Here is a 23,782-nt window from a genome sequence, read left to right on the forward strand (position 1 = left end):
TTGCACATAGAGAACACGTAACCAGATAAAATTTTTCATGCTTTATTAGTTATAACACATATACAAACTAGCTTCAAAATTTCGACCATATTAATATAATCTATATAACCACATATTTGAATTTAATTAATATGCAACAAAGCCAAATTCCATGTATTAATTCAAATTAATGTTTGAACCACATAACCTTAATATTAATGGCATTCGTATATTCATTAGTTAAATATCAAACATAACATTTCATAATTTATGTACAAGCAAATAATAAGGCTATCCGAACCATATTACAAAAATTATTATGCAATTACATATGCGACTTTAGTAACATTACAACCTGGCCAAACATTCTATTGATGTATATAAATATGTATCATGCGCATCTTACCCTAAAAAAACAAAAAAAAACACATTAATCTAATGAACACATTTAACATTCCCTTGCACACCTAATTCGTATATATATATGTATATATATTTTTCATTGCAAACCAAATCAAAATAGCCAAACCACAAATGACCATATCATAAGTATCCCAAATTCACATGTTCAATGACTAACCAAATAACATATATTCAATCGTTTCAACATTCATATATTCGGTCCACAATTTCAAACTCATATGATCAAACCAAGCTACCAAAAAATATATCCATAATTTACCATCATCATTTGTACCTAAATAATCAATCCAAAATAATGACATAACATTATTTAACCTATGTTTCATATACCAAAAACACACTTTTAAAGTGAGCTATTTTCATAACCGATTATAGACCAAGCTTTTAATCACCTATTACGGAATTATAGTTCAAAACATTACAAGCATATATACAATGGAACCTTTCTCCATAATAAACTCAAGTAATAAGCAAATACCTAAGTGAACTAATCATAAGCCACATATATATATCTTTACTTCATACCGAAATCAAATACTAAACACACTACATAACATATACCATGATCGAAAATGCATAAACCTAAACATCATTAACAATCCACAATCAAAACACATTCGTATATCAATATTACCACACACATATATCACGACCAAAATTACTTAAACATTAGAACATTAGTATTAAGATTGAACCATTTTCGCATGGCTAAATATATACAAATTTGAAAACCAACCAAGACAAATGCTAGCCTATACATGCCATATGTTCAAAGTTTTAAGCTTTTAAAATACCAAAATAGCATTCGATAGTGTGACGGATTTCCTTGACGATCCCCGAGCTCATATCTTTCAAAATCTATAAAACACCAAAAGAACACACAAAGTAAGCTTAGAAAGCTTAGTAAGTTATAAGCAAATAAAATTATTTCAATAACATATATAATTCAATTTAACAAGGCCAATCAAGAAAATCTTTACCACATATACATTTATCATGCTTGCAAATTCATATAATCATGTAAGTACTTTACTTACCTTTACTTTCATGAACATTTAAATCGTATACTTTCCTGAGTCATTTAACTCAAATTCACATTCGGTCTCATCTTGACATTTCCCGTTGAACCGTTCAGAATCAATAAGGATACTTGGACAGTTCATAAAGCTCGTACAATGCCAACGTCCTAGACAGGGTCTTACACGAAAGTCTCAAATCAATGCCAACGTCCCAGACTTGGTATTACACCAAATCTCATATTGAAATCTTATGTCACGACATATGTATCCTAACTATTCCTATGGTTCGTACAGGGCTTTCGGACGTCGTAATTCGATCGATTCGAGCTCGATACAAGTCACACCATGCTTATAACAATTCAGTAATATGTAAAATATATGTACATTCCAATTCAGCATATTTAAAACATATACATTCAAAATTTACAACATTTATTTACTTATGAACTTACCTCGGACGAAGACGAACGGACCGGGATGACTATTCAACCATTTTTTATTTCCCCCGATCCAAATCCAGTTTCCTCTTTTCTTGATCTAAATTAATACATATTTGACTTGTTTAATCATATATTTATTCAAATTCATCCAAAAACACATAAATGGGCAAATTGCATTTTAGCCCCTAATATTTCACATTTTTCACAAATTAGTCCCTATTTCACAAAACACAAAATATTCAAAATTTCACCACACCCAAGCTTGGCCGAATTTCACTAAGGTCCCTAGCAACCCATTTCTTTCATTTATTTCACATTTTGACCCTTAAATTTTTGAAATTTACAATTTAATCCTTTTTTTGAAATTTTCGACTGGGTTAAAATTAAATTTGAAACAAAACTGTCCCTCGGGCTTCAGCCCAACAACTGAATCCTAAGAAAAAAAGAAAACCGCAAGAAACAGGCTAACAAACAGTTTAGCCCACTTAAGAGAAAAAGCAAGAAAAAAGAAAAATCAAAAACCCCCAGCCGAACGGTACAGTTGTCCTCATAAATTCTACTGACTTTTCTCTGCCCAAGACAACTGAAAAGTAAAAGCAAATCCCCTCAAATCTTTTGCTTTCTGAATGCTTTTACTACTGGCATTAACTCTTTCATTTCAATCGTCATTCCAAATGCCGACCCCCATCATCTTATCCCTTTTCCTTCTACTCTGAATAACCAAGGCGATTTGGCTCTGATTCATCACAGATCGATCGTGAAGTCTTTCCCACCAGGTACTGCTCCTCTCCTTTATGTAGTGATCTTTTTGCTAATCTATGCGCCTCCACATTTTCAGACCTTGGGATGAAATAGAATCTGACTTTTTGAAAGAACTTTTTTAAGCTTTGAATGTCACTGATTATTGCTCATATTTCTGATCTGTCTCGACTTCCACTTTGACATTTTGTTATCACTGTTCTTGAGTCTCCTATATTGTCAATAGTATGATATCCCAACTGGATCCCTAACCTTGTTGCTTGAAATCCTGCATGTGCTTCCGCTGCAAACGGAGACGCAACATTGTCATGAAGGATCGATTTTGCTTCAATGATTCTACCTTCCTCATTCTTAACAATAAGACCCGATGTAGATCTCTGGTTCTGTGAGTCAAAAGCCGCATAAAAAAAGATGGACTTATTTTCCCTTTGTACCCTCTGTTTGGGCCTTGCGCTGACTTCCAAGGTGATTACCCTTTCCTTTATACCTTCCAATTCGGAAATGTAACTTTTAATTTGTTTTGATATATCCCAACTGGTGCTATATTTATCTTCATATATTAGCTTGTTCCTACTTGTCCAGATTCCCCACAACCCGCAGCAAAATCCCATGCACTGTTCATTCGTCCCTACGCTGAAGATCCAGGAAAGCCAACTCCATAAATCAAAATGGTTATTGTTAAGTACCCAGGAGAAATTTAACTGACTCCAAATTTCTTTCACTATAGGGCACCTTTGGAAGACGTGGAAATTGTCTTCTTCTTCCTGACCGCATCTCGGACAAGGGTCTTCCGTCATAACTCTTTTCAGCTTAAGATTAGAAAAAGTAGGAATGTAATTCCACGCTATTTTCCATACTGTAATTTTAATTTTTGAAGGCATATGCAGATTCCATAGTTTCTTGTAAAAGTTTTTAGAATCGGCCTGTAAATAATCATTAGGATCCAGTGTAGACTCTTGTAATAGTTTATAGGCGCTTCTTACTGAAAAAATCCCAGTTGCCTCTCCTCTCCGTACTTGGATATCTTCGTGAATAGTCATTGAAAGCGGGATCTGCAGTATCTTCCTTGCAATATCCCTATTAAAGGTACTGATAATCAAATCTCTGTTCCATGTTCTACTTTCTTCATTTATTAAGTCAGCCACCACTCTAATGCTTCCACCACTGTTGTTGTTTTGTAATCTGTCTTCAGTCACTCCCGGCACCCATCGATCATTCCATATTGAGATATGGTCTCCTACCCCTACCCTCCAGCACAATCCATCCATCAAAAGTTTTTTTGTCGACCAAATACACCTCCAGGTAAGTGAAGGTATGTTACTTAACGAAGCATTCATGAAGTTCGTTCTCGGAAAATATTTAGCTTTTAAAACTCGGGCTAACAAAGAACTCGGATAATTAATAAGACGCCAACCTTGCTTAGCTAATAGTGCTATATTGAACTTGTCTAAATGTCTAAAGCCTAAACCACCCGATTCTTTTGGTAAGCAAATATCCTTCCATGCGCACCAATGTATCCCTTTTTTCCCCTTTTTTTTCGGCCACCAAAATTTTGCAATAATACTCTCTAATTCCTTACAAAACGATTTAGGGAGTAAAAAACAAGAAATTGCATATGTTGGTATAGATTGTAAAACTGCTTTGATGAAAATCTCCTTACCTCCTTATGAAAGATATTTGATGCTCTAGTTCTCAAAACGTTGCCTGAATCTGTCTTTCAAAATCTGAAACGCTGCCTTTTTCCTCCTTCCCACCAAGCTAGGTATCCCTAAGTAATTCTCCATATCATCTGATCTTCGCACCCCAAGAATTTGAGTAATTGTCTGTCTTTCTTCCTCCTGTGAATTGCTGCTGAAAAAAATCGTAGACTTCGAATAATTCACTTTCTGACCTGAACAAACTTCATAATGACGGAGAATCTGTTTTAAATAAATTGAGCTCATCTCTGTAGCTTTCCCAAACAACATACAATCATCTGCAAAAAGTAAATGTGAAACCTGTGGCCCCCTTCTGCTTGCTTTAACTCCTTTTACTTTGTTCTCCTGCCTTTCTAACTTCATGAGGCTAGATAAACCTTCTACACAGAATAGGAATAGGAATGGACTCAATGGGTCTCCGTGTCGTAGTCCTCTAGTGGGGGAAAAGCTTTCTCCAATATGTCCATTAAGAACCACCGAATAAGAAACTGAATTAACGCATCTGAATAGTGAAGCCACCCAATCAGCATCGAATCCATTTTCATCATCTCTTTCACAAAATTCCATTCAACCCTATCATACGCCTTACTCATATCTAGCTTGATTGCCATAAATCCTTTCTTCCCTACCCTCTTCTGTTTTAACGTATGGAGTAGTTCGTAAGCCAACAACACATTATCCGAGATCAACCTCCCAGGCACAAAAGCACTTTGTGCAGAATCAATGCACTTGTCTAGTACTTTTCGAATACGATTCGCAATAGCTTTAGCCATTAACTTGTATATGACATTACACAAACTAATGGGCCTAAACTGTGTCATATCCACTGGATTTGAAATTATAGGGATTAAAACAATATTTGTTTTATTGATAGGGCCAATCTCTATCCCTCCATTCAAATGATTGAGACAAAAATTAGTTACCTCTTCACCAATAATCGTCCAACATTTCTGATAAAATAATGCAGGAAAACCATCTTCCTCTGGTGCCTTTGTGGCTCCTAATTCCGATAAAGCCTGCTGTATCTCTTCCTTTGTATATCTCTCTTTTAGCATTAAATTGTCTTCATCTGATATACACTGAGAAACTCCAGATAAAACATGCTCATAATTAACTCTTCTCCCAGCCGAAAAAAGTTTTGGAAATATGTTCTGGCTATCATTTCCATTTCATTAAGATCATCCGTTTCCCACCTGTCATCATACTGCATTTTACATATCAAATTCCTCTGCTGCTTCTGTGCTGCTTGTTTGTGGAAAAAAGTTGTATTTTTATCCCCAAGGTTCAACCAGTCGACCCTCGCTCTTTGTTCCCAATACCCGTCTTTTTCAATCCCCAAATTCAGTTGGATTTTCGTATCAATCAGATCGACTAAATTAACTTCATCTCTTTCAGCCTCTAATAATGTGACCAATTTTGAGGATAACGATTTTTTCCTTCCTTCTCTAGATCTTCAAACTTGTCTGGCCCATTGCTCCAATCCCCATTTCATACTATTTAACTTGCTCAAGAACTCGCCCTCAGGATACTCTCAAATACTTTTCACCTCAATTAAGAATGATTCCTCTAGCACCCACCATGCTTCAAACTTGAAATCTTTTTGTATTCTTTCTCTACATTCCATTTTTGTATCAACCAATAAAGGACAATGATCAGAAAACGTATGCGGAAGGTGTTGAATCTAAAATTTAGGGAATTTTTGCAACGATTATTCATTCGCCACTCCCCATCTAACTGTTCTTGGATATTATTTTTAGGAAGATTCCCTCTTTCCCATGTAAACCAATTTCCAATGAATCCCAAATCAGATAAGCTGCTGTCCTCTAATGTCTTACGAAAAACTTCCATTCGTCCTTCCTCTCTTGGTAATGGACCTTTTTTCTCAAAACTATACATAATTTCGTTAAAATCTCCACAAACCATCCATGGTAACTCCCCAGCTGTGCCTAAGTGTCGTAATAGATTCCATGCCTTTGCTCTTTCTTATGGATATAGAGACCCATAAAAACCGGTAAACATCCATTTGCACCCTTCTTCAACTTCATCAATAATCACATCAATATGTCATTTTGAAAAATTTTGAAGCTGAACATTTTTCCCTGCTCTCCAGGCCAAACATAGCCCACCTCTAAAACCATCTGAACCAACATCAATGCCATTAAGAAACCCACAACTTCTAACTTTTTCCATATGACTGCTACTAATTTTTGTCTCCATAAAGAAGACTATATGGGGATTATACAACTTCAGCATATACCGAAGTCTTCGAATTCTCTGTGGACTCCCCAATCCACGGATATTCCAACTTAAAATTTTCATTGCGATCGGTTGGCTTGCCTCTTGGCAGCCGCTGATAAATGATGACTAACCTCCACAATTCTCTTGCTCCTTTACGCCAAAACGTTAGTCTCATCTTTGGCCAAGGCATCTTCCATCTCCCTTCTATATCTCTTTTTGCCCTCCTCCCCAACAATCACCTCATCTTCAATATCATGTTCCATTGAACTATTCTCCAAATTACCACTCCAGTTCCCATTACCTTTTGCTGTGTAATATTCCCTCCCCGTCAAATTTATTCCCAAAACTGGATCAAGAAATTCCCTACTGCCCCTACTTTCCATTAGACTGCTGTCATTTGCCCCCTATTATGCCTTTCCCCAGTACTTCCTCTCCCTTGTCCCTCACTTTCTTCTCGCAACCATACACTTGTCATTGTTTGAGCTCGACGAGATTGCGCTCTAAGTGATAAATCCCACCCCATCTCTTTAGCTTCCACACCTAGCACCATCCTTGCTTCATCGAACATATGAGCATTTTCCATGGCGCATTACTTGTTTTTTCCTTTTTAATGGACGCCTTATATCAATTTTGACACGAATCCTCATGAAGTTTCTACATTCTATCCCCATATTTGATCCATCATATTCCGTAAACTCCCCTATGGAATTCCCCATTTGAATTGCCAAATTTTCCGATACAAAACCGTTTGGGACATCATGTATTTGGACCCATGAAGGTGAGTGTATTAAAGGGATCATTAAAGGATCCTCTCCCCTTTGCAATTTATGGATGATCAATAAATGATTGTTAAAAGTCCAAGGTGAACCATTTAGAACCCTTTCGAGATTCATAATGTGAAAAAAATTGAAATAAATACCTTTTCTCCCCCGGATCTCTAATTTGGACTCCCTTCAGTGGATGCCACACGTTTGCCATTGTATTTCTCATTGCTGGAAAATAGACAATGCTCGCTGTTAAAAACGTCCTACCAATTGCGAAACTTCCACTTCTCCATTCGTTTCCACATCAGATTGAATTTGGAGAATTTCGTCTTCCTCCTCCAGCGACAATCCCACAAGTTCTCCCTCCATACTAACTCAGAGCCTTAGTAGAGTACGTAACAAGAAAACCTGGATAAAGCGATACCGTCACAACAAGATCAGAACCAAAAAACCAAGAAAACCCTAAAACTGCTAGAGAGAGCAGACAGACGTGCTAACTTAGCAGACTTTTTATTTCATCTTAATTAAACTTGACAATTTAACAACTTATATATTTTTTTCATCATCAAACAACAAAAACCACAAGCTATCATCAATTGAAAATCTTAAATACATCAATAAATTCAAAAATTTTAACATGGGCTAGCTAGTATACGAAGCAATGATCTCAAAAATATAAAAATTATCAAAACCGAGCAAAAACTAACCTTGAATCATGTTTGAACCAAGGTCGAATGTTCAAAAGCTTTAAAACCCGCTTTTTCTTTTCTTGTTTCGGTGAAAGAAAGATGAACCAATGCATGTTTTTTAATGTTTTATTATGTTGACATATTTTGCTAATTTTACAAAACTAACCTTTATAATTTAATATAAAAAAAGCATATATTTTAAACCCAAAACCGTCCACTCAAATAACCAAGGGACAGATAAACACTTAAGGACTTCATAATTAATTAATCATAGCAAATAAACACTTATTAGTATGCCACTGTTGCATTTTACACAATTAAGTCCTGTTATCAAATTAACTATCCAATCGATAAAATTAAATCACGAAATTTTTACACATCTCAATTAACATGCTATAAACACTAAAAATAATATTAAAATATTTTTATGACTTTAGATTTGTGGTCCCAAAATTATTGTTCTAACTAGGGTCTAAATTGGGCTGCTACAAGTCGAATGTCCCCAAGAATACAACAACAACAACAGTGATCAAAGTAGCAACATCTCTACAACAATTGAACAAACAAAGCCTTTTTCTAACAACGAAATGTTTGAAAATACGAAGAGGAAATGGAAGATTTTTGAGAGCAACAGAGTTTCGGTTCTATCTAAGCATGAAGAATGTTGAAATTTTGGAAAAAAAATTCCACAAAATTTGCCATTAAATCAATTTGATTAAAAGATTTAATCAAATTCATTGGAATCAAATTAATAAGATAAGTATCCTTATATAAGCAGAGAGGAAAATAAATTCATGTTGGGCTAAAATTTTTGTAGGCTTATTTGGGCTCGACCGATCTAAACATTTTGCGTTGCTTATGTCGTGCGAGTGTAGCATAACCCCGTCCGGTTTGGACCTGCAACCCCCTTCCCTACGCACAAGGCAAAGTTACAAACTTAGTCATTCAATTACCTTTCAAAAAGGTTCACATATATTAACACATCAAACTCTTTGGTATTTAACCAATGAGGGATCTAAGCTTTTATTTTTCCTCAACAATATTTTTAAGTTGTTTACTTTGAGCATCAATTTCTCATTCATCTTTCAACCATTTTGAGCATATGATATACCGTTATAAAGGTATTATGGAGTAGAATATGAAACTATAATTTAATGATTCAACTCTCTATCTTTACCTATTGAAAATATGCCTCAAAGTTCCAATAAAAGCATTTTTTTCTAACAAATTATCTTTTTGAAGCTTCACTTCTCTCTCTAAAATCACATAAACCCTAAACCAAAAATGATGGAAATAATGGTGAAATACATGAAAGAAGGTTGATTTCAACAAAACTTAAGGTTAAGTGTTAAGATTCTTTAAAAATCTTTTAGGGAAAAACATAAAAAAATGATGAAAAAGAAGAGAACTTCCTTAGGAAGAAGGTTGGTTGGCCAGCAGCTAGAAAAGGCTGATGGGGTTGATTTCCATTCTTTTCTTTCCTTTAAAAATCACACAAATGTCCTCCAAGAACACATAAAATTTCAAGTCTAATATCACTAATTGAAGCCCAATTTACATATACCCTAACCCAATGGTCTCAATTCAAGTCTAATATATCCAAGTAATATTTCCATCATAAAATATTTGAGAAATGGCCAATTTACTCTTTTGTGGCAAAATTATCATTTTACTCATTTTTTATTCTTTGTATGATTCTTTTCTCAACAATATGAATTTATTAATCTCAAATCTCATAATTCACTTATAATCTTTAATATAACTCCACATATGGTGAAAATTGCATCTGTTCTCTTTTCTTGAAAAAATTAAGAAATTTAAAATTTAGTCTTTATACTTTCCAATTTTCTAATTTGGTTCCAAAAGTGATTTTCACCCTACCAATACATATTCCAACTTATCGTACCAAGTCATCACTAATAACTTTTCTCAATTTGGTCATATTACACTTTAATCCCTAAAGTTTTTAAAGTTTACAATTTAGTCCTTTTTATGTTTTCATTTCTAAAATTCTTTTCACTAATTCCTATATCCAAAATCACTTTACTTCTATAAAAAAAGTACTTTATCTGACAACTTTTCAAATTTTCGTGGAAATTCACTTATTTAAATAGTGACACATGTCCTAAATTTTTGGATGTTACAAAAAAAGTAAAAAGAAAATGTCAACTAAGCATATTAAGTTGTGGTAGGAAGTTGTGTTTGTTGAAGTGGTCCGAAAGACCCCTACAACTGCCTCGACAACATTTTTCTTTACAATTTCCCATTTTGATATTTTGGTAAAACATCAAGTTACAAAACACTTATAATTAAAGTCTAAAAGTTGAAAAGCATCAAATCCAAAATACAGAACTCCCCTAAAAAACGAACTCATAAAATTAAAAATCTTTACTATTGCATTGCTCCCCTTTTTGACAAAACCCCAAAAAAAGGAGAGTCAGGCATCTTCTTCCTCTAGATCATGAATAAATTGCAAGTTCTTCAGAATTTGAGCTGTTCTCGCACGAGCTAGAAAAGATGTGGCATCTGAGGTACGCATGCATTTTAATATCCTCAATAATTAATTAAAAGAGAAACAAAAATAACAAAGAAAAAATCTCATCAAAACAATGGAGAAGTTCATCTTTTAATCTCTATTTATCATCTTCTTTTACCATTTAAACTAACTGTTTTTCACAAGTACGAAAATTCTAATAAAATTATTTAATTCTCGCCACTAAGCTTCCTCTTGATTCTTTTTTTTTCCACGGATTTTTCCTTGAACATTTTTAAACATTGTAAGTAAAATCTAGCCCAAAAATAATCATAAGTGTATTTAAATTTAAAATTTAAAATTTCAGTTTAATGCATGTACTAATCATAAAATAAAAATTGTTATAAAGGAAAACCTTCTTCCATTAAATGGATGCATTAACTCCTAAAACTTTTTTTTAACATTGATTTTCACTTGAAATAGCAATGAGGCGAGAATTAATCCTTTGAATGGTAATGGTGAAAAAAGAAGATAAATTTAGATTAAAATTAACTTGTCTCCATTGTTTGGAAAGAAAGTGGACAGAGTTTGTCGGCAGTTAACAAATGTTAAGCTCTTAATTCATGTTTGGTAAAAAGGAAAAGGAAATACAAAAAATAAGGCATGTTGTAATCTTAAACTGTAAATTTAATTGTGAGCAATGGCTAGAAAAAACGTGTACTCCCCTTTGGAACATATATATATATAAAAAATCAATTATTATTAGACAAACTTATAGTAGTTTTAAACATCTTAGCAACCATGGTGCATTTAATGGAAACAATTTCTCAGTTAGTCCTAATACGACTTTGTTTGTTCTAATTCCCAAGATTGTTGGCCCTAAGCGTCTCTCACAATTTCGTGCCATCGTCTGTGTAATATGCTCTACAAGATAATTACAAAGATCATTGTTAATCGGTTGAAAAACATCATGGCAAAACTTATCGTCCCACTCAAGTTAGTTTTGTATCAGTTAGATCCATAACAGTTAATATAGTAGTTGCCTAAGAAATGATTCACTCGATGCGCCTAAAGAAGGGTAAAAGGGGTTGGATAGCCATCAAGGTAATTTGGAAAAAGTTTATGATAGGGTCCGTTGGGATTTTCTAGAAAAGATTTTTATGGAAGATGTGCTTCTTAGCCGCTTGATTGGAATTGTTATGTATTGTGTTACTTAGATGTGCTTCTTAGCTGCTTGATTGGAATTGTTATGTATTGTGTTACTACCAGCTCTATGCAAGTGTTTTGGAATGGTTGTTTGGCTGATGAATTGTCTCCGCCTAAGGGGATACATCAGGGAGATGTTATGAATCTTGGCGTAGGATCTAGTCATAGGTTTAGACTTGAGAGAATTCTTGCTCTGAGCTATGGATAATCAGAAAGGTAGATTCGTCCTTGACTGAACAGCTTCTAAGAATAACATTTAGAATAAAATAATTGTTTTTTTTTTCAGTATTGGCAGGCTTTTATAGACTTTTCATAACAAAGGAAGGAGTCTTGATGACATAAACTAAATATCCCTAACTTATAAGATCTTGACTACCAAAACTAAAGTTTATAAATGAAACAAAAATAAAAATCTAATATAATAGAGGAAATAAATAAATTCTAATTTGATGTCGCCTCCATTTCTATTCCTTCATTCTCTGATATTGTTTTCCAATAAAGGCATCCACATCAATACTCCTCCTCTCGAAGTTGAGCTTATCCCAGGTGGCATCTTCTTGAGGACAACCTAGCCACTGCACTAACAGTTCTCGTCAACCTCGATTGAGCCTCCTACCGCATCTGGTTGAGGTCCCCTGTATTCTTTGAGCAAAAAAACATGGAACATATCATGTATCATATTGCATGCAGGTAACTCAAGCTGATAGGCCACTATTCCTATCTTGTTCAAGACCTTAAAAGGGCCAAAATACTTCAAGAGTAACTTGTGATGCTTCTGTTTAGTTATCGTTAACTGTCGATACCGCTGAAGCCATAACCATACCCAATCCCCGACTTCAAAATTCAACTCTCTATGCCCTAAATCACAACTGTTCTTCATTCATTGTTGAGCTCGTAAGAGCTTATCCCAAGCATTTTATAGAAGTGCACCCTTATCTTTTAGAGTCTTATCCACAACTTCAATCCTAGAAGAACCAACAAAGTAAGAGAGAAGCCATGGTGGATCCCTACCGTATACTAATTGGAAAGGGGTGGCACTTAGGGCGGTGTAATAAGAGTGTTTTAGCAATACTAAACCCATGGAACCCAATCAACCCACTATCGTGGATGATCACTAGAAAGGTATCACAAGTACATCTTTATTTTTTGATTAACAACCTCTATCTGGCCATCAGATTGGGGATAGTATGCTGAAGAAAAAGCTAGCTTAAAACCATTTTGATGAAATAATTCCTTCCAAAACAAACTGATGAAAACCTTATCACGATCCAAAATTATGGATTCAGGCAAGCCACGAAGTCGGAATACCTCTACAAAGAAGACAGTAGCAACAGATATAGTAGTAAATGGATGAGCCAAGGATAAAAAAATAAGCGTATTTCGATAGTCTGTCCACAACCACCATAAGTACAAATTTCCTTTTAACCTTGGATAAACCCTCCATAAAGTCCATAAAGATATCAACCCAAACTTGTTGTGGAATTGGAAGAGGATAAGGATATCCTCGGGCTGTAAATTCTATCATTTGTGGCGTTGGCACACTAAACAATTCTGCACAAGTTCTGAGGTTGCAAGCTTCATTCCTTTCCAATAAAAATCTTGATAGAGACGAGGCAATGTTTTCAGTCCCCCTTCATGAGCCATAGCATTTATGACAAAAATAATAGTGGAAATAAGTGGAGAGGTAAATTTGAAGAAAATCAACCCATCTTGCACAACCCAATCTAACCCCAATTCTCGTTGTATAATTCATTGTTGGAGTTGTAATAATTTTGGAGAAGCTTTCATTTCTTGTCGAACTGCATCAAGAATTTCAACTTGAGTGAAGGAAACAGTCATGAGATACGGTAATTCCTCATCGCTTCTATATAAAGCATCAGTAGCTCTATTCAACTTACCCGCTTTATACTCCACTAAAAATCAAGCCACATTAGTTTACTGATCTAATGTTGTTATGGGGATGCTGCAAATCACTAGTCTAATAGGTACTTAAGGCTGAAGATAGGGTCTTCAATAGGTTACTGTCTTTTCCAAACTACTGAATTATTACTCGTATGCAGCCAACTTAAGGTGTCAATTTGCAATATTGCGACTAAAACAGGCAATGAGGTATCCCTTTTGTTGTAGTACAGCCCCAAACCCATTCCTAGAAGCATCACATTCAACCCCAAATTCCTTCATAAAGTTGGGTAATTGCAAGATCAGGGATGTTGAAAGTGAAGTTTTTAATTAAGTGAAAGCAACATCAGCTTCCATAGTCTAGTTGAAGGCATTTTTCCTTAAAAGAGATGTTAAGGGTGTAGCCACTTTCCCATAATCCTTAATGAATATTCTATAATATCTTGCCAACCCAAGAAAGCCCCATAAAGCCATGGTAGATCGAGGAGTTGGCCAATCAGTGATAGCTTTAATTTTAGTGCAACTAGCCTCTACCCCATCACCATGTATGACATAACTAAGATAGGTTACCTGGAACTCACCAAAGAAACACTTGGATTTCTTTAAGAACATGTTATCCCATACGAGTTCAAAAACTAGTATTACATGATACATATGTTTAGTCCATGTTTTATTATATATTAATATGTCATCAAATAAGACTAAAACAAACTTACGCAAATAAGGGCAGAAAATTTCATTCATCTAACTCGAAATGTGGATGGGGTATTGGTAAGTCCGAACATGACAAGAAACTCAAAGCACCAATGGTGGGTTCAGAAGGTTGTCTTTTCCATATATGTAGTTGCCATTCTAATTCGACCAATAGTTTGTCCAAGACTGTGGTAGTTAAATTTTGTCCTTGCATCAGACTAAGTCATGGAACTTCATCTAGGAGTTGCCCTTGCCATAGTATCTCATTTCCATTTACTGTAAATTGCATAGTCAAGGAGTTGAAATCCCATAAAAGTATACTAAGAGTACACAATCATTTTACCCCTAAAATCTCATCAAACCCCTCTAGCAATATGATATAAAATAAGTTTGAAAGTTGTCATTTGCAACCACAAACTATACTAATTTGCAAATGCCTATGCTAGGCACTCGTTCTCCATTTGCGACACAGACTTGCAACCTAGTTTCTTTCCATACTTCTAATCCCAACTTTGGATTCAAACCTTCATGGAGGAAGTTATGCATATTGCCTGAATTAACAAGAACTAACATTTTTATTCTTGACACCTTTGCTTTCAGTTGCATAGTAGATGAATTACAAGTTCCGTTGATAGCATGTAGAGAAATTTCAAGATTATCTACCTCATTTTCATCTTGCTCGCCTTCATCACCTGGCACTCCTACCTAAAATAACCTTTTATATTTGTGTCCTATGGAATAAGACTCGTCACAATTATAGCACAGCCCTTTAGCCCTTTTTTCTGCCATTTCTACCCGTGTCAATCTATTAATAAATGGTATAGAAGACCCTATTTTGTTGTTTTTGTTTGTCCCCCTCCTTTTGCAAGTCTCTTATTCGTTGGAATGATTGAATTGTTGCCAATGCTTTAGGAAGTTGGCCAATTTAGGTTGGTTTGAGACGACATTTTGGAAGAGACCTTTTGTCTACATTTCAATGCTCGAGCCATATTTATTGTAACTCTAAGGTTTCCTGCTTGTTGCATCTCAATAACAATTCTAAGTTCTTCTGCCACCCGGCAGTAAAGAGGTCTACTTGTTGTCGAAGTTTAAGATTAGTAGTTCTGGCCAATAGTGATTCAAATTGGCGTTGATATTCTTCTACAATCCCAGTTTGTTTCAAGTAGGAAAGTTTCCTGAATGGGTTATTACTCATAGGTTGCCCAAACTTCACATGATAACACTTCTTGAAACGCCCCCAATCAAGACCACCCTCCTTTTCTTCCATTTGATCAAACCGCTGTTGCACTTCTTGTAAGAGATGAAATGCAATTGAGCCTACTTTTTTTCTTCATTAGTCCATTGATTGCCAAAGAATTTCTTGCATCTTTTCAGCCACCCTAAGGATCTCCAACACCATCATAAGTAGAAAATTTTATCGTAGAGTATCGTTGCACTGTGGATCCACCTTGTTACAAGTCAAAATTCCCCTTTTGCCTTCGTTGCCCTGTTCTTCACTATTTTTTTATATACCTTTTCGTTGTCTTTTGGACTGAAAGAGATAACTCAACCATCTGCTCTTCTAATGTTTGTTGCCTTATAACCAATTGTTCCATGAAAGCACCTAGTTTGGCTGCCAAAGTCTCTTCGTCACCCATGATAAAAGGCTTTGATACTAAGATGTTATGAGCCTTGGCGTAGGATCTAGTCACAAGTTTATACGTGAGAGAATTCTTGCTCCAACCTATGGTTAATCAAAGAGGTAGATTTGTCCTTGATTAAACTCCCTCCAAGAATAACGTTTATAAAAAAATTGCTCATTTTTTATTTATTCAATATTGGCAGCCTTTTATAGACTGTTAATGACAAAAGAAAGAGTCCTGATTGAAATAAAATAAATATCCCTAACTTATAAAATCTCAAGACTAAATTTTATAAAGGAAACAAAAATAAAAATTAATATAATAGAGGAAATAAATAAACTTTAATTTGTTTCTGTCTCTATTTCTATTCCTTCCTTCATTGATATTGTTTTCCAATAAAGGCATCCGCATCAGGAGATTCATTATCTCCATGTATTTTTATGTTGGGCAAAGAAAGGTTGACTCATAGTATATGTTAGGCAACTATTGATGGGAGTTGGAGATCTATTCTGCTTTCAAAGGAAGGTTATTGCCTTTCACATTCTTTGTTGTGGATATTTCTCAAGTTATGAAGGTGATAGAGATTTTCAGCAATTTTACTTGCTACTTTGTTCATAAAGTAAATGCTTAGAAAACTTAGATACTTTTCTCCCCAAACACTAGTAGGAATGTCCAAGATTCAATTGTATCTATGACAGGCTTCAAAAATGTCAACAACTTGGGCATCTATTTGATGATGCCATTGTTTCATGGATGGGTAACTACAAGCACTTGTCATTTTTTGGTGGATAAAGTTAGAGGTTATCTTAAAGGGTGGCTAAATTACTCTCAATGGCAGAGTGTGTCACCTTAGTTAAGTCTGTTTTGTTAGCTATTCCTAATTTTTTCATGCAAGTCTCGCTACTTCCAACTAGCATTTGTAAAAAGATTGAAAGAATAACTAGAGATTTTATTTGGGAGTTTTTGAATAATCAACGTAAAGTATCTTTAATTAGTTGGAAGAATGTTTGACAATTGATTAATAATGGAGGACTCAAGTTAAGGTGTTTGGAGGAGCAAAAAAAATCTTTGTTGATGAAATTGAAATATCAAATGGTAACTAATTCAGAGGTGTTATAGGTTCGGGTACTCAGAAACAAATGTAAGATGGAATCCCTTTGTCCATAGAGTGTTTTCTGCTCGAACTACTCTTATGTGTGGTGATTAATAACTCTTTAAAAGAGTTATACTTCATTCATTTAGACCTAGCTAATTGATTGTACTCAGGTACATTTAGTGGCATATTAGGACATTTTAGTAGTTTTTTATTATTTACATTAGGAGTTTGGACTGTGTTTACATGTTAGATACTTTTAATTGCGTATGGAAGGGTTGTGTTTGGTGGTTTGGTAGGTGTAGGATGAGGTGAAAGAAATAAAAGAGTGAAGGTTTGTCGTGACAACAGGTTGGACAATTTACCAACTTGTATGTCGTAACAATTTAGAAAGATGACTGAGTCAACACTCAACGCATACCAGTCTTAGCCCAACTTTACTTGTACCAAAAAATTCTGCCTAAAAAAGGGGGGAGAGGATATTGTGGGCTGTTGGAGCTATCCTAGAAAAAATGCTTATAAAAAGCCAAAGGAGGAAACCCTAAAAGGTGTGGAAATCCAAAGGCAACAATAAAGGGTAGTGGTTGAGTAGAGACAGAAAAAAGAAGCTGGAAGCAATCCCTCTCAGCCACCATAGGACACTGTACTACTGGATTGTGGATTGGTTTGGCGACAGTCATCTTCTTAAGTTCTTCCATTATTTCTTAATCTATTCTCCATTGAATTGAATTGATAAAAATGATGTTGGATGTTATTTTGAACTTGAATTTTAATCACCAACCTATGAATTAAATATCATAAGGTTGGGATTACATGATAAAATTTTATTTTTTTAATGGTTGAAGCATATATTTGATTTAATCTACTGTTTCATTCAATTTCTTTTATTTCCTAATTGTATACGTACATTCTTTAGATATAGATGAGTGTGCAGTATGCCCATAAACTGAATCTAATTCTGAAAAGGTTAGATTAGTTGGACTAAAATTGAATGATACAAGTGTGTATTCGACCGGATACCTATAGTAGACTCTAAATAAAGTAGTGTTTGTATATAATGAAGACAAAATAGTGCAGGATATTGTGCTAAGGCCTATAGACACTGGCCGGGTAACTTGAGATCTTGCTCTCGAAAGAAACAGGTCACTTTAGGTCTCTTCTGAGTAGCAGGTTAAGGACGATTTTGTTGAGGCATTATTGAAAGTAAAGGCAGAGTCTAAGTAATCTCAACTTTCCAATCAACACTGTATAACTTCTATCCTTTGCCGTAGTATCTTTGCCATAGCATTCTTAGTTATTTATTTATTCGCTCGCGTTCTATTCACGTAATTATTCTCATAATTGCCATTGTATTTTTACTCTTGCTTTGCCTTAACATTTTTCAATATTAGTCAGTATACATTTTGCACTTATCCTTATTTTTTTAATTTACCACCGCATACTTAACTCAATTTTTCCATAACATTAATTATTATCGTAACTTGACCATTTCTATACCTAATCTGATCCCTGTGGAGACGATCTCACTTATCACTTTATCACTTAATTCAACGTGTATACTTGTACAATTCGCATATCATATTCATACGTGATAATTTTTTGGCGTCGTTATTGGGAATCAACAATTTCGTGTAATTTAGTTTGGTTATTTTACTTAATTTCATTAGTTTATTTAACTTAGTTTAATTTAATTTCTACAGGTTTGCCATCAGTGCATGAGAAGACGTATTTCTGCTAACAAAGAATATCTTTTTGACCCAGAGATCGACAGAAATTTACGAATAAGGCAAAAAGAACTGCGAAAAATGGCTAGGAACAGGAATGATCTTGGCCTCAATGATAATTCAAATGGTCAATATGCTAATCCTCCTGTTCATAGGGTGATACCTGGTCTGAATGATAATTTGAATGGTCAGGGTGCTAATCTTCATGTTCGTGGGGTGATAGATGGTTGAGATAGACCAATTCGAGAGCATGTTGTGCCAATTTTGGATGACCTAAATCCAGGGATACTCAGACGACAAATACAGGCTCAACAGTTTGAGCTAAAATCGATAATGTTTCAAATGTTGCAAATAGGAGGACAATTTAGACAAGATGCTCTACGACTTAAGCTATTTCCACTAAAGATCCAAGATTGCATTTGTGACTTTTTCTAGAGGTTTGTGACTCGTTTAGACAACAGGGTGTTCCTGAAGATGCTCTACGACTTAAGCTATTTCCATATTATTTAAGAGATCATACGAGAGCATGGCTAAATACTTTGCCATCGGGAATAGTAGCCTCATGGAATGATCTTTGTCAGAGTTTTTTGCTACGGTATAATCTCTCAAATATGAATGCCAAGCTTAGAAATGACATCACATCTTTTCGGTAATTGGAAAATGAAACACTATATGAAGCTTAGGAACGATTTAAAGATTTAATTCAAAAATCTCTGATGCATGGATTTCAACACTAGACTCAAATGGAGATATTCTATAATGGGCTGAATGCACATATGAGGATGGTAGTTGATGCTTCTGCCAATGGTACCTTTTTGGGACGGGCAAGAGAGCTGTTGGTACTATGGAGTTGGATGCAATCACTTTGTTGACAGCCTAAGTATATGATTAAAACAATGAAAAGGCCTACTACAATCTAGAAGATAAAATATGCTAAACTATCGTGTGTTTTATTTTCGTAAAGATCATGTGTTTGATGAATTCCCATCAAATCCAACATCCGTGTGCTACATGGGTAATTTCAATCGGAACAATAACCCTTATTCTAACATGTATAATCTTGGGTGGAAGCAACACCCAAACCTTTGTTGGAATAATTAAGGTGTAGGGAATTTTAACAATACAACAAGACAGAATGTCATCAATGCACTGCCTAGTTATACTCAACCTATGCCGAGGCAAAATGTCCAGCAAGGTCAAGCATCGATTTCATCATCATCATCATTTATTGAAGCCTTGCTGAAGGAATATATGGCCAAGAAAGATGTTGTAATTCAGATTCAGGTTGGGTCTCTCCGACCTTCTGAGAATCAAGTGGGGTAGATAACAAATGCTTTAAATTCTAGACCACAAGGAGCATTGCCAAGTGATACCGAGAATTCAAGATCACAAGGGGATGAGCAGTGCAAGGCCATCACTCTTAGAAGTGAACTCAGATTGATGACGATGCTCAAGATGCCATGGCAGAAGAGGATGATTTTAAAAACAACTAGGTAAAGATCCCAGAGTCATCTGAAAAACATACTGAACCTAAAAAGGGTAAGCAGCAAAATGCTGTTGTAAAACCAGAACATGTTGTCAATAAGAATCTCATGACAAAACAATATCAGCAACCAGAAGGACGACCACCTTTACCTTTTCCTCAGCGATTTCATAATTCTAACTAGGATATTCAGATCAAAAGATTTTTGGAGGTTTTAAAGCTTCTCCAAATCAACATACTACTGGTTGAAGCTTTGGAGTAAAAGCCTAAATACGTGAAATTTATGAAAGATACATTGTCAAAGAAGCACAGATTGGGAGAATTTAAGATTGTCACTCTCACTAAAGCATGCATAGCAATGTTGACAAATAAATTACCTCCGAAGTTGAAGGACCCAGGGAGTTTCACTATCCCATATTCAATTGGAAATCATTATGTTGGTAAGGCGTTATGTGATCTAGGAGTGAGTATAAATCTAATACCTATGTATACTTTTAGGAAGCTAGGAATTGGAAAAGCAAGACCTACTATGGTTATGTTGCAACTGGCTGACCGATCCTACATGCATCCGGAAGGTAAAATTAAAGATGACCTAATAAGAGTAGATAAATTTATCTTTCCTGCGAATTTCCTTATTTTAGAATGTGAAGATGACCAAGAAGTCTCAATTATTCTTGGAAGACCTTTTCTTGCTACTAGTAGGACTTTAATTGATGTATAGAAATACGAGCTGACCATGAGGGTAAATGATCAATAGGTTACCTTCAATGTGTTTACTACTTTAAAATGTGTTGATGTTAATGATGAATGCCATGCCATTGGGTTGATAGAAACAACAATGGATGGGTTTACCAGATATTGCCACAATAATTCTGACAATGACGAAGATTCACTTGAGCAGAATGGTACACTAAGTTTTGAGGAATTTGGTGAATTTATGGAAGCCAAGAAAATAGTAGATAGATCAGGGAAGAGGTTTGAACCCTTGGATTTATCAAATCAACCTTTTAATCCTCCTAAACCTTCTATAGAGAAACTTCTTACACTAGAGTTAAACCCTTTGTCGCGGCATTTGAAGTATACATTTTGGGTGAAAACATCACTTTATCGGTAGTAAATTTTACGGAGCTAACACCCGAGAAAGACGTAAGGTTTTTAGAAGTTCTTCAGTGATTTAGGAAGGCATTGGGATGGACCCTACCTGATATAAAGGGAATTAGCCTTGCATTCTACATGCATAAGATTTTTTGGAGGACTACACTAGCAATTCCATTGAACAGCAAAAAACATTGAATTCGATCGTGAAAGAAGTTGTCAAGAAAGAATTTATTAAGTGGCTTAACGTTAGCATCATTTACCCGATTTCAGACAACTCATGGGTGAGTCTTGTGCAATGTGTACCCAAGAAAGAAAGTGTCACAGTGGTAAACAACAATGAGCTCATACCAACTCGCACTGTCACGAGATGAAAAGTATGTATGGATTACCGCAAGCTTGCCAAGATAACTAGGAATAACCATTTTCCCCTATCATTCATTGATCAAATGTTGGATAGATTAGCTAGGAAAGCTTTCTACTAATTTTTAAATGGTTATCCGGGATATAATAAGATTATCGTATCCCCCAATGACTAAGCGAAGGCAACATTCAAATGTCCATATGGTACTATTGCATTCAAACGGATGTCGTTCAGGTTATGTAATGCCTCAACAACTTTTCAACATTGTATGATGGTCATATTCTCTGACATGGTGGAAAAATTTCTTGAAGTCTTTATGGATGATTTTTCTATGTTCGAGAATGATTTTGAAGATAGTCTAAAAAATCTGGAATTGATTCTATGCCGCTGTGAAGAAACCAATCTTGTTTTAAATTGGGAGAAATGTCACTTCATGGTTCGTGAAGGAATTATCTTGGGGCATAGAATATCACAGAAAGGAATTGAAGTGGATAGAAAAAATTGAAGTGATAGAAAAATTGCCATCTCCCACCAGTGTCAAGGGTATTATAAGTTTTTTAGGACATGCAGGTTTTTATAGAAGATTCATTAATGATTTTTCAAAAGATATCTAAACCTTGTGCACTTTGTTGGAGCAAAATAGACCTTTCAAATTTCATGAACATTGTTTGGCAGTCTTTGAAGAATTAAAGAAAAAACTTATAGTAGCACCAATTATAGTAGCTCCGAAATGGACACTGCCTTTTGAACTCATGTGTGAAGCCAGTGATTATGTTGTGGGAGCCATGTTGGGGTAGAGGAAATATAAAATATTGCGGGTAATATACTTGGAAACACGAAAATATACACAGTTTTTCGTGCCCCTTTTAACTCAAATTCATGCAGTTTTGGTAAAATTCTTATTGAAAAATAAATAATAATTATAAAATAATTAAATTTAACTCAAATTATGAACATGTTGAATTTTACTTAATTTTATATCAAATTTTGATTAATTTTGATTATTTTCGACAGATTTACACAAAGGGCAAAAAACAGCTCGACAAACACTGCTAGAAGCGCAAAACCGAGAAGCAATTTTGAAGCATCAAGGCGAATTAATTTTTCAGCCTAAGATGGTCCAAATTATGTGTATTAATTCATAATATAATTAATTTTAATTTTAATCCAATTTAATTTTGGTTAAATAAAGTATTATTAATTAATTATGAAAAGGGGCCCAGTTGAGCTGAACCGAGAAAACCGATCCAACCGAGCACTGGACAGCCCAAAATTGTCCCACATGCTGACCCAATCAGCTTGTTTTTCTGATTATCTAGCTTGCAAAATTACCCTTGAAGACTCCTTCGATTTGCATTCAAACCCCTCCACTATTCATGCCTTTCAAGATTTGCCCCTACCTAAAAATAGCATGTTTGAAATCTTCAAACATGTCACATGTGTGGCCAGCCATGGGGGGAGTCTTTGGCTGCTAATTTTTGATATTTTTAGCAGCCTTCTCAACCTATAAACGCCCCCTTGTCTTCTCACTTTAAACACATCTCAAACCCATTCATTTCTTTACTTATTTCTCACTTTTATCTCTTAATTCCCTTCCATTGTTCTTCATTTTCTTCCCCTATCCCCTTGCCGATTTCACCTCTTGAAAAAGAGTCATTCAACCACCATTTGGAGCAGCATCCAAGTATTTGTTGAAGCCTCAGTTCAACAAGAAAAAGTGGAGAAGGAGGAGCGAAGCAAACTAGTCAAGCCTCGAAGAAACACCGGATTTGATTCTTGTTCATTATCCTTTTAATTTTATTGTTGTTGGTATGAACATGTCTATAAATATTTGTGATGTTGATATGTTTAATTTAATTAATATGGCTTAAATTTAATTTGTGTTAGGTTGATTTCATTTTGTCTACTTGAGTTATTAAAATTGTGTTTATGTTGTTATAGGCCTCGGTAAGATGTTTGATTAAGTAAAACCATGAATAAGTTATTCTTGCATTACAATTGTAAGGTAACTAATGAATTAATTATTTAAACGGATTGAAATTGTAATTAATTGATACAATACTAAATCTGTGCACGTTTAATCATCTAAGATAGCTAAGGGTTAAATTAGCAACGGTATCTA

At 34.9% G+C, this 23,782-nt stretch overlaps 1 long non-coding RNA gene and 1 other non-coding gene across 7 annotated transcripts; one reads left to right on the top strand and one right to left on the bottom strand.

The window, feature by feature from the left end:
- Nucleotides 1-2,495: 2,495 nt before the first annotated feature.
- On the top strand, nt 2,496-22,793 carry LOC107899494 (uncharacterized). Of its 6 annotated transcripts, XR_005912008.1 has the most exons (6): nt 2,496-2,637; nt 2,916-3,085; nt 3,203-3,706; nt 3,813-3,922; nt 18,695-22,478; nt 22,675-22,789. It is a non-coding gene; the product is annotated as an uncharacterized lncRNA (long non-coding RNA). The 6 variants fall into 6 exon arrangements; XR_005912007.1 differs by lacking the exons at nt 18,695-22,478; nt 22,675-22,789 and adding an exon at nt 8,826-9,097; XR_001684700.2 differs by lacking the exon at nt 2,496-2,637 and having other exon boundaries at nt 2,922-3,085; nt 3,813-3,932; nt 22,675-22,793.
- LOC121216601 (small nucleolar RNA R71) lies at nt 19,339-19,445 on the bottom strand. The gene has a single exon (XR_005912782.1). It is a non-coding gene; the product is annotated as a small nucleolar RNA R71 (small nucleolar RNA).
- Nucleotides 22,794-23,782: the final 989 nt, after the last annotated feature.

The sequence above is a fragment of the Gossypium hirsutum genome, chromosome D04 (assembly GCF_007990345.1).
Source record: "Gossypium hirsutum isolate 1008001.06 chromosome D04, Gossypium_hirsutum_v2.1, whole genome shotgun sequence".
Taxonomy (NCBI): domain Eukaryota; kingdom Viridiplantae; phylum Streptophyta; class Magnoliopsida; order Malvales; family Malvaceae; genus Gossypium; species Gossypium hirsutum.